Source organism: Apium graveolens, chromosome 3 (genome assembly GCF_009905375.1).
Source record: "Apium graveolens cultivar Ventura chromosome 3, ASM990537v1, whole genome shotgun sequence".
Lineage (NCBI taxonomy): Eukaryota > Viridiplantae > Streptophyta > Magnoliopsida > Apiales > Apiaceae > Apium > Apium graveolens.
In genome coordinates, this window is record NC_133649.1 from 167,626,960 (window position 1) to 167,636,350 (window position 9,391).

The window sequence follows — 9,391 nt, forward strand, 5'->3', positions numbered from 1 at the left end:
TCAAACAATCAACAGAATTCAAAAATGAAATCCGATGAATACGAAGAACAATCGACTTTAAAAATTAATCAAGCTTATATGATGATTTTGGTATCAACAGGACCATCTTGTCGAGAGCTTTGATACGATACCAAGATCACAATCAACAGATGGTGGTTGAATCAGACAGTTGAAATCTTTGAAACGAAATTTCAAAAATATAAATATATGGATAAACAAAAAGAAAATACTGATATATATCTGTTGGTTTTTTATTTTTATAAACCGAACAGATAAATACGAAGCCTATTTATACCAACACAAACGGTCCCGATAAATCACAAACCAGTACCTTTATTTCGTATAATTCAAAATTATAAGCTCGAAGATAATAATTTATGGGGCAATGTTATTAAAATATAATTTATAAATAAGTACAATATTTATATCAAAATTTTCCTGAAAATTACGTACATTTCAAAAATAGGAAAACACGAATGTTTGGAAGAGTCTTTGATTTTATAAAAATAAAAATACGAATTTTGTGAGCTTTTACGTCCCGATCGGGTCTCGGTCCGATAATTTTAAAATAAACCCTAAAAAAATAATAACTATGCAATTGCACGCAAAACAAGTTCTTACACGTAACACAGAACAAACGTAATCTGGCATGCATCTAAATTGCATATTGTTTCATAAAATTACATTTTAAACACGTAATAAATATCCGAAAAATATCTTTATCCTTGCATGACTGCAATTAATATCTAATGCACATTAAATCAAGGCAATAAACATTTTAATTTTATTAAATAAATAATATTTATTTTATATATATCATAAAATATTTACAGAATTTTCCTGGATATTACATCATTCCCCGCTTAATAGGAAAAATCAACTTAGGAAAACAAATGAAGATACTTGGCTAGCATTTCGCTTTCCAGCTCCCAAGTCGACTCTTCAACCTTGGAATTCCTCCACGAAAATCGCACTAAGGACACAGACTTATTTATAAGCATTTTTTCCTGCCGGTCTAAAATCTGCACCGGTCGCACTATAAAAGACAAATCTGGATGGATTTCAATTGGCTCGTACTCTATCACATGATTTGAATCAGGCAAATAATGCTTTAACATAGACACATGAAATACATTATGGATATACTGCATGTGTGGTGGTAAGGCTAGCTTGTAAGCGACCTTTCACACACGTCTCATAATCTCAAATGGGCCAACATAACGTGGACTCCGCTTTCACTTCTTTCCAAATCTGGGTAAACATTTCCAAGGTGAAATCTTTAATAGCACTGTTTCTCCAACTTCAAATTCCATATGTTTTCTGGCAGGATCAGCATATTTGCGTTGACGATCTTGAGCTGCCACTAATATTTTCCGAATGAGTTCAACCTTTTTTTTTATCTGTTGTATCAATTATGGACCCAAAATCTTTCTTTCACCCACTTCATCCCAACATACTGGAGATCTACATCTTCTACCGTACAAAGCTTCATATGGAGGCATTCAAATACTTGCATGATAACTGTTATTGTAGGAGAATTTAACCAAAGCTAAATGTTCATCCCAACTTCATTCAGAATCTAGAGCACATACCCTTAACATTTCCTCAATAGTTTGAATTATCCTTTCATTTTGACCATCTGTCCGCGGATGATATGTGGTACTCATATTCAAATTCGTTCCTAGAAAATATTAAAAACTTTTCTAAAATCTTGAATTAAATCGAGGATCTCTATATGAAATTATTGATACTGGAACTCCATGTCAAACCATAATTTCCTTCAAATAAAGCTGAATCAATTTATCCAATGAGAATCTCTCGTTGATAGGAAAAATATGTGCTGACTTAGTCAACCAGTTGATAATAACCCAAATAGCATCATGATTTACCTTGGTCCTCGGTAATCCAACTACAAAATCCATTGCAATATGTTCCCACTTCCATTCGAGAGTATCCAATGGTTGTATCAGTCCAATGGGCCTTTGATGTTCTGCTTTGACTCTTTGGCAAGTGTAACACTTACTCACCCATTCAGCAATCTCTTTCTTCATACTCAGCCACCAAAAGTGTTCTCTTAAGTCTCTATACATCTTCGTACATCCCGGATGAATTGAGGATCTGGAGTTGTGGACATCTCGAAGAATTTCATCTTTCAGTTCAGCCACGTTAGGTATCCATATTCTGGAAGAAAATTTTACGATTCATTTATCATCCTTTTGACTCCCTATCTCTTCTCTTGTCAACTCCTTTTGTTCATGGCTCATTACTTCTTCCTGACATCTTCTTATTTTCACTAAATGACTCTGGTTGAAAAGATATATCATACAACATATCTGTAGACATACTTAAAATATTGACCTATATTTTAAGTTTCTCAAATTCCTTGATCAATTCCTCAGATGAAGTGATCATATTTAACCTTTCTTTTTTGCTTAAAGTGTCTGCCACCATATTTGATTTTCCTGGATGATAGTTTATTGCACAATCATAGTCCTTGATCAATTCTAACCATTTTATCTTCCTTAAGTTTAGCTCCTTCTGGGTAAAGATATACTTCAAACTCTTGTGGTCCGTATAAATTTCACATTTCTCTCCATAAAGTAATGCCTCCATATCTTTAGTGCAAACACTATAGCTGCCAATTCAAGATCATGGGTTGGATACTTCTGTTCATGTATTTTCATTTTCCTTGAAGCGTAGGCTACCACTTTGTCTTATTACATCAAAACATATCCTAAACCTTTGTGTGAAGCGTCACTGTAGATAACAAAGTTTCCTTGATCATCTTGTAAGACTAGTACTGGTGCTGATACTAATCTTTTCTTTAATTCCTGGAAACTCTCCTCGCACTTCTCAGTCCATTCAAATTTTTGATTCTCTTTGGTGAGCTTTTTCAGTGGTGTAGCTATTCTTGCAAAATCTTGCACAAACCTTCTGTAGTAACCTGCTAATCTTATAAAGCTTCTTGCTTTTGTTGGTGTCGTTCGTCTCTCCCAATTAATTATAGCTTCATTTTTTGATGGATCTACATTCACTCCTTCATTACTAATTACGTGTTCAAGAATTTTTACTTCTCGTAACCAAAACTCACACTTTGAAAACTTTTCGTACAATTTCTCTGTCACATTATCTCCAATACTATCCTTAGATATCCAACATGCTCTTCTTCCATCTTTGAGTAGACAAAAATGTCATCTATGAATACAATCACAATTTATTTCAAATACTTCTTGAATTCTAAATTCATAAAATCCGCTGGTACGTTTGTTAATCCAAATGCCATCACTAGGAACTCATAGTGTCCATATCTAGTTCTGAATGTTGTCTACGGAATGTCTTCTGACTTGATCATCAGTTGATGATATTAAGTCAATCTTAAAAAACCATACAGCGCCTTTCATTTGGTCAAACAAATCATCAATCCTTGGCAATGAATATTTGTTCTTAATGGTCAATTTATTCAATTCTTGATAGTCAATACACCGTTGCATACTTCCATCTCTCTTCTTGAAAAACAACACTGGTGCGCCCATGGGGATACACTTGGTCTTATAACTCATTTCTCTAAAAGATCTTACAACTGTATTGCTAATTCTGTCATCTCAATTGGGTCTATACGATATGGGGCTTTAGAAATTGGTTCTGTCCTTGGTTCCAAATCAATAGCAAACTCAATCTCTCTATTGGGAGGTAATCCTGGAAGATCATCTGGAAAGACATCTGAAAATTCATTAACTATTGGAATAGCTTCTTGTGTCAGAGCCTCCATGCTATTGTTACATATTGAATTCTCAATGATCAGAAGAAGCTCAGGATCTTGCTGTTCGGATGTCATCAGGATCTGATGTACCGTCAGGATTTGGTATGACATCAGCATTTTTATGATATCAGTATTTGAAGACAGTCAGCATTAGAGGATTTGTTCTGTTCCTTAAAATGTGGAGCAGATATCTGTTACGTCTGAGTTATAGGACTTTATCTGTTTAGTTTAAGATATGTATCAGTTTCAGTTAGTTTTTAATAATGCATATCTTAGATTAATCTGTTGTAGCTGTGTAGTATATAAACACAGTTTAGGTCATCACTTAGAGGAATCATACTCGAGGGTCATTCGACCTAGAAGATCTCAAGAACATCAGTATTTCTTGAGAGGATTTTGTAACAGTTTTTATCCGATATATAAAAAGTTGTTATATTTTATTACTTTTTTGAAACATTTATACAATTGTATCTAACCCCCTTAAACAATTGTATCTTTACTGGGTAACAGTTGGTATCGGAGCTCATTGATAAATTTACAATCAGAAATGATCTAAACATGTCTCTGAACAAGTATGAAAGCATTAAAATTCCCATTCTGAAAAAGACTGAATATCGAACATGGAAGGTGAAGATGCTCATGTACCTGGAAGCTACAGATCCAGATTATCTAGACGTAATCAATGATGGACCCTTCATGCCAACAAAACTGGTGCCTGCAACTCCTACGGTTGCTGAACATTATCAACTGAAGGAGAAGACATAATGGACACCAGAGGAGAAAGTAGATATGCTGAAAGATGCAAAGGTAAGAAACATTTTGCATAACAGTCTTGATTCTGTGATGTCAAACAGGGTCATAGCCTACAAGACTGCCAAAGAAATATGGGATGCTCTTGAAACTCAATGTCAAGGAACCATGGCCATCAAGAAGAATAGAAGGGCTGTTCTGATTCAAGAATATGAACAATTTGAGGCCAAGCATGATGAAAGTCTCACTGACATCTATGACAGATTTCTGACCCTGCTCAACAATCTATCTTTGGTGGGAAAGGTGTATGATTGAGAGGACTCAAACACCAAGTTTCTAAGAGCCTTGAGTGAAGAATGGGAGACTCAGACTTTAATCATATGACATCATTATGATCTTGACGTAATTACTCTGGATGAAGTTTATGGCATGTTGAAAACTAATGATTTGGAAGTTCAGCAAAGGAGAGAGAGGAAAAGCAACAAAGGGAAATATGTTGCTTTGATAGTTAATGATAAAGCTTCAAAAGAAAAGTCTGTTGGAGCTGTACGAAAGAAGAACAATTTGCCAGAATTAGATACTGATGATTCATCATCAAATCCTGATGATAATACTGATTCTGAAACTGATGAGAACATGACAGATTCTGATATCATGCAAATGGCCGCATTGCTGGTTAAAGGCTTCAGGAGAATGCAATTCAGGTTGTCTAGGAACAACAGAAGCTTCAGGAAGAAGTTCACTGGAGGCGAAAGGAAGTCAACTGGGAGAAAAGATGGAAAGGACTCTAAAGCTGGGAAGGTAGACAGGACAAAGATCAAGTGCTACAACTGTGATGAACCTGGTCACTTTGCCTCAGAGTGCAAGAAAACAAAGCATGATAAATGAAAAAGCAAAGCCCTGATCACTTCAAGCAAGAATTAGATGGACTCCTCTGACTCTAAAGATTAAAACACATGTTATGCACTGATGGCTAGTCTTGATGATCCTGCTGCTTCTGAGCCTAAGGTATAAACTTCTTTCTTCTCTCCTGATACTGAAAATATATCTGAATTGAAATCTATTCTTAAATCTTTGCATGGTAGTTTTAAGAATAAGACTTTAGAAAATGATAGACTTATAACTGAGATTAAGACCTTGAAATCTAGGAATGATCAGTTAGAGTCTAACTTAATACATTAGATAGATTTGAAGAAAGAATGTGAGAGAGCTAAACATACAGTTAAGATTCTTGAGGCTAGATACAGTATGTTAGAAAAGGATCTAGAGAATGAGAAAAAAACCTTAAAACCTAGACTGATTCAGGCAAAATGGTTCATGAGATGATCTCAAAGAAAAACTGGAAAGAATGTCCAAGCTATAAAGATGGAATTAAGGATGTTGATACTGAAAATAAAATTTCCCTTAAAATCTTGTTAAGTTTATTTCATCAGAAGCTGATGAACCCAAATCCACTTTTGAAAAGGATTCAACATCAGTATCACAAGAAAAACTGGTAAATGATAAAACTCAAAGAAAGAGAAGCAAGGAAACTATTAAGTCTGTTAAGAAGGAAAAGAACATAGGACTTTTGTCAGCAAGACAATTGAAAAAGAAAATATCTGAGGTTACTGACAAACCTCAAGTAAAAAGTCCTAAAAGAAACAGGAATTGTAAGCAAGGTATTTCTAAGGATTCAAATTACAAGGTTGTTCCCAATGCTCCTAGGAAAACTTGTTTTAACTGTGGAAATACTAATCATCTTGCTATTGATTGTAGGAGGAATAAGAAAAGGTAAACTTCTATTCCTGAGTCTGATGTTAGTGGTATATCGGTATTTTATAAACCACAAAATCCTTGTTTTCATTGTGGTAGTAGTTGTCATTCGATTTATACTTGTAGTTCTTATCACAAGTTGTACCACAATTACTATGAACCTTTGCCTAAGTTCAATAAAGTTTCTTATGTGATTAATTCTGTTGGTATCACTAAACTTGCTTCTGACAAGACAAATCCTGACAAAGGAAAGACTGTCAAAAGTACTCCGGTCAGACAAAGGCTTAAGTTGTCCAAAAAGTGGGCCCAACAAGTGTGGGTCCTTAAAAATCCTTCTAATTAATTATTCTTCTGATTGCAGGGTAACAAGAAAAATACACTTATCTTGGATAGTGGATGTTCAGGACACATGGCTGGAAATAAATTACTGCTGTCAGAATTTGAGAAGAAGGCTGGCCCAGATGTATCTTATGGAGATGGAAATGTATGACATACTCTGGGATATGGCAACTTGATAATTGGAAAAGTAGAACTAGAGGATGTAGTTCTGGTGGATGGACTGAAGCATAATCTTCTAAGCATCAGTCAAATCACTGACAGAGGTTATCATGTTATATTCTATGACTCACACTGCGAAGTTGTTCATAACAAGTCAAAGAAAATTGTCTTGATAAGATACATACATGGTAACATTTATGAAGTAAGGCTACATGAAAGTCTTGAAAAGGAAGCTACTTGCCTTATCTCTAAGGCATTAGTAGATGAGAGCTGGAACTGGCATAAGAAGCTCTCACATCTCAACTTCAACTCAATCAATGAACTTGCCAAGAAGGAGCTTGTAAGAGGATTGTCAAACATGCTATACTCAAGTGATTGTCTTTTTGATGCTTGCCAAAAGTCTAAACAAAGAAGAGTGTCTTTCAAAAGCAAAACATAATTCTCTATCTCTGACCCATATCACATGCTGCACTTGGACCTTTTTGGACCAGTGAACATAATGTCCATCAACAAGAAAAGGTACACACTTGTAATTGTTGATGATTTCACCAGATATACATGGGTCTATTTATTATACATGAAAGATGAAGCTCCAGAAATTCTTCTGGACCACATAAGGCAAATTGAAAATGGATCTACTGACAAAGTGAAAATCCTGAGAAGTGATAATGTCACTAAATTCAAGAATTCAAATATGGAGGAATTCCGCAAGTACAAAAGAATAGAGCAACAATTCTCAGCTCCTGGTACACCTCAGCAAAATGGTGTTGTTGAGAGGAAGAACAAAACCTTAATTGAAGCTGGCAGAACACTGCTAGAAGAAGCAAAACTACCCACTTACTTCTGGGCTGAAGCAGTAAACACAACATGTTATACTCAGAATGTCACTCTGATAAATAGACATGGTATTACTCCTTATCAAATGCTAAAAGAAAAGAAGCCCAGTCTTAAATATCTTCATGTATTTGGATGTAAGTGTTGGATTTTAATCGCAGCGGAGGCATGGTAAAACACTTTTACACACATAAAATCCAAATAAAAGCATATAAATCGTGGTAAAAATGAGGGGATCGATTACTAACCTTTAATATGCGATCCAAAAGCAACGTTCGGAGATCCTTAGCAGCTGCTCCTCAAACATGAAGCACTCCACTGGTATCCACCAAGAAAACGACGTTAAGGAGGAGGAGGAGGTGGAGAGAATTTGGTTTTCTGAAACTTTTGGGTTTTTGGGGTTCGAATGAAAATAGGGTCTATAATAGTATATTTATAGGCAAAATTTTCAGCTGAAATTTTCCCATAAATATTATTATTATTATTATACCATTTATTATTCTCATTAATAATTAAAACACCTTTTAATTATTAATCCTTTTTCTAAACACTTTAGAAACAATTCTCTCTCTTGATTTAATTTCCAAAAATTAAATCCTTTAATTAATAATATTAAGAACTTTTCTTAATTAATTTATAATCAATTAAATCTCATTTAATCAATTATTAAATTTGCCAATTAATTATTTATTTCATAAATAAATAATTATCAGCCATTATTAATTAATTCCTCCACCATTAAATCATTCTCTTTTTATGGTGTGACCCTGTAGGTTCAATATTAAACCGGTAGTAGAAATAAATAATAATAAAACTATTTTATCATTATTTATATAAATTCTTTAATTTATTAAATATGATTAATTAATTAATCACATTTATTCTACATCGTGAGGGATACTTCTCAGCATATCGCGACAATCCGGATAATATGAATTCACTGCTTAGAATATCAAGAACCTATTCAGTGAATAGTTACCGTACAATAAACTCCTTCTACCCTACAATGTCCCGATTAAATACAAGGCATGGATCTCGTGTCAAGCCTATCTAATTTAATCACTTGCTTACCATTTACTATGCGTAGTTCTATGCAAATTAGAAACTCCTTTCTAATTTCATTCAATCTGGCCAGAGATTTCTGAACTAGCATAAGTGGATCAGCCTTGAACATTCGCTTCCTTCACTGGAAGGGGTAGATCCTTTATTGATCATACACTATCGTCGTGTACAAATTCCTATACCCAGTAGAGCCCTAATAATTGTCCCTGGAGACTAAGAACTAAACCAAAGCATAGTTCAGTGTACACAAGATGACTATGATGACCTCAAGTCTAAGGATACTTGTACAACTATCACCATGTGAACAACTGCTGACACGTGAGTGAACTCCATCAGTTGTTCAGCTATGCGAGTCATGTTCAGTGAACTTATTCTATAATAAGCACCTACATACTAGCTATAGTGTCACCACATAAATGTGTATGAGAACAGACATCCTTCATAATGAAGCAAGCATAGTATGTACCGATCTTTGCGGATTATTAATTACTAGTTAGTAATCCTATGATCAGGAACTATTTAAGTTTAGAGTTATCATCTTTTAGGTCTCACTATTATGATCTCATCATAATCCATAAAAAGCTTTACTCTAAACTATGGTATATCTTATTTAAACACTTAAATAGATAGAGCCTGTAATAAAAACAAAACAAGTCTTTTATTAATATCAATGAAATCAAAACAGATTACACAGGAAGTTATTCCTAAATCCTAATTCATGATTGGACTTAG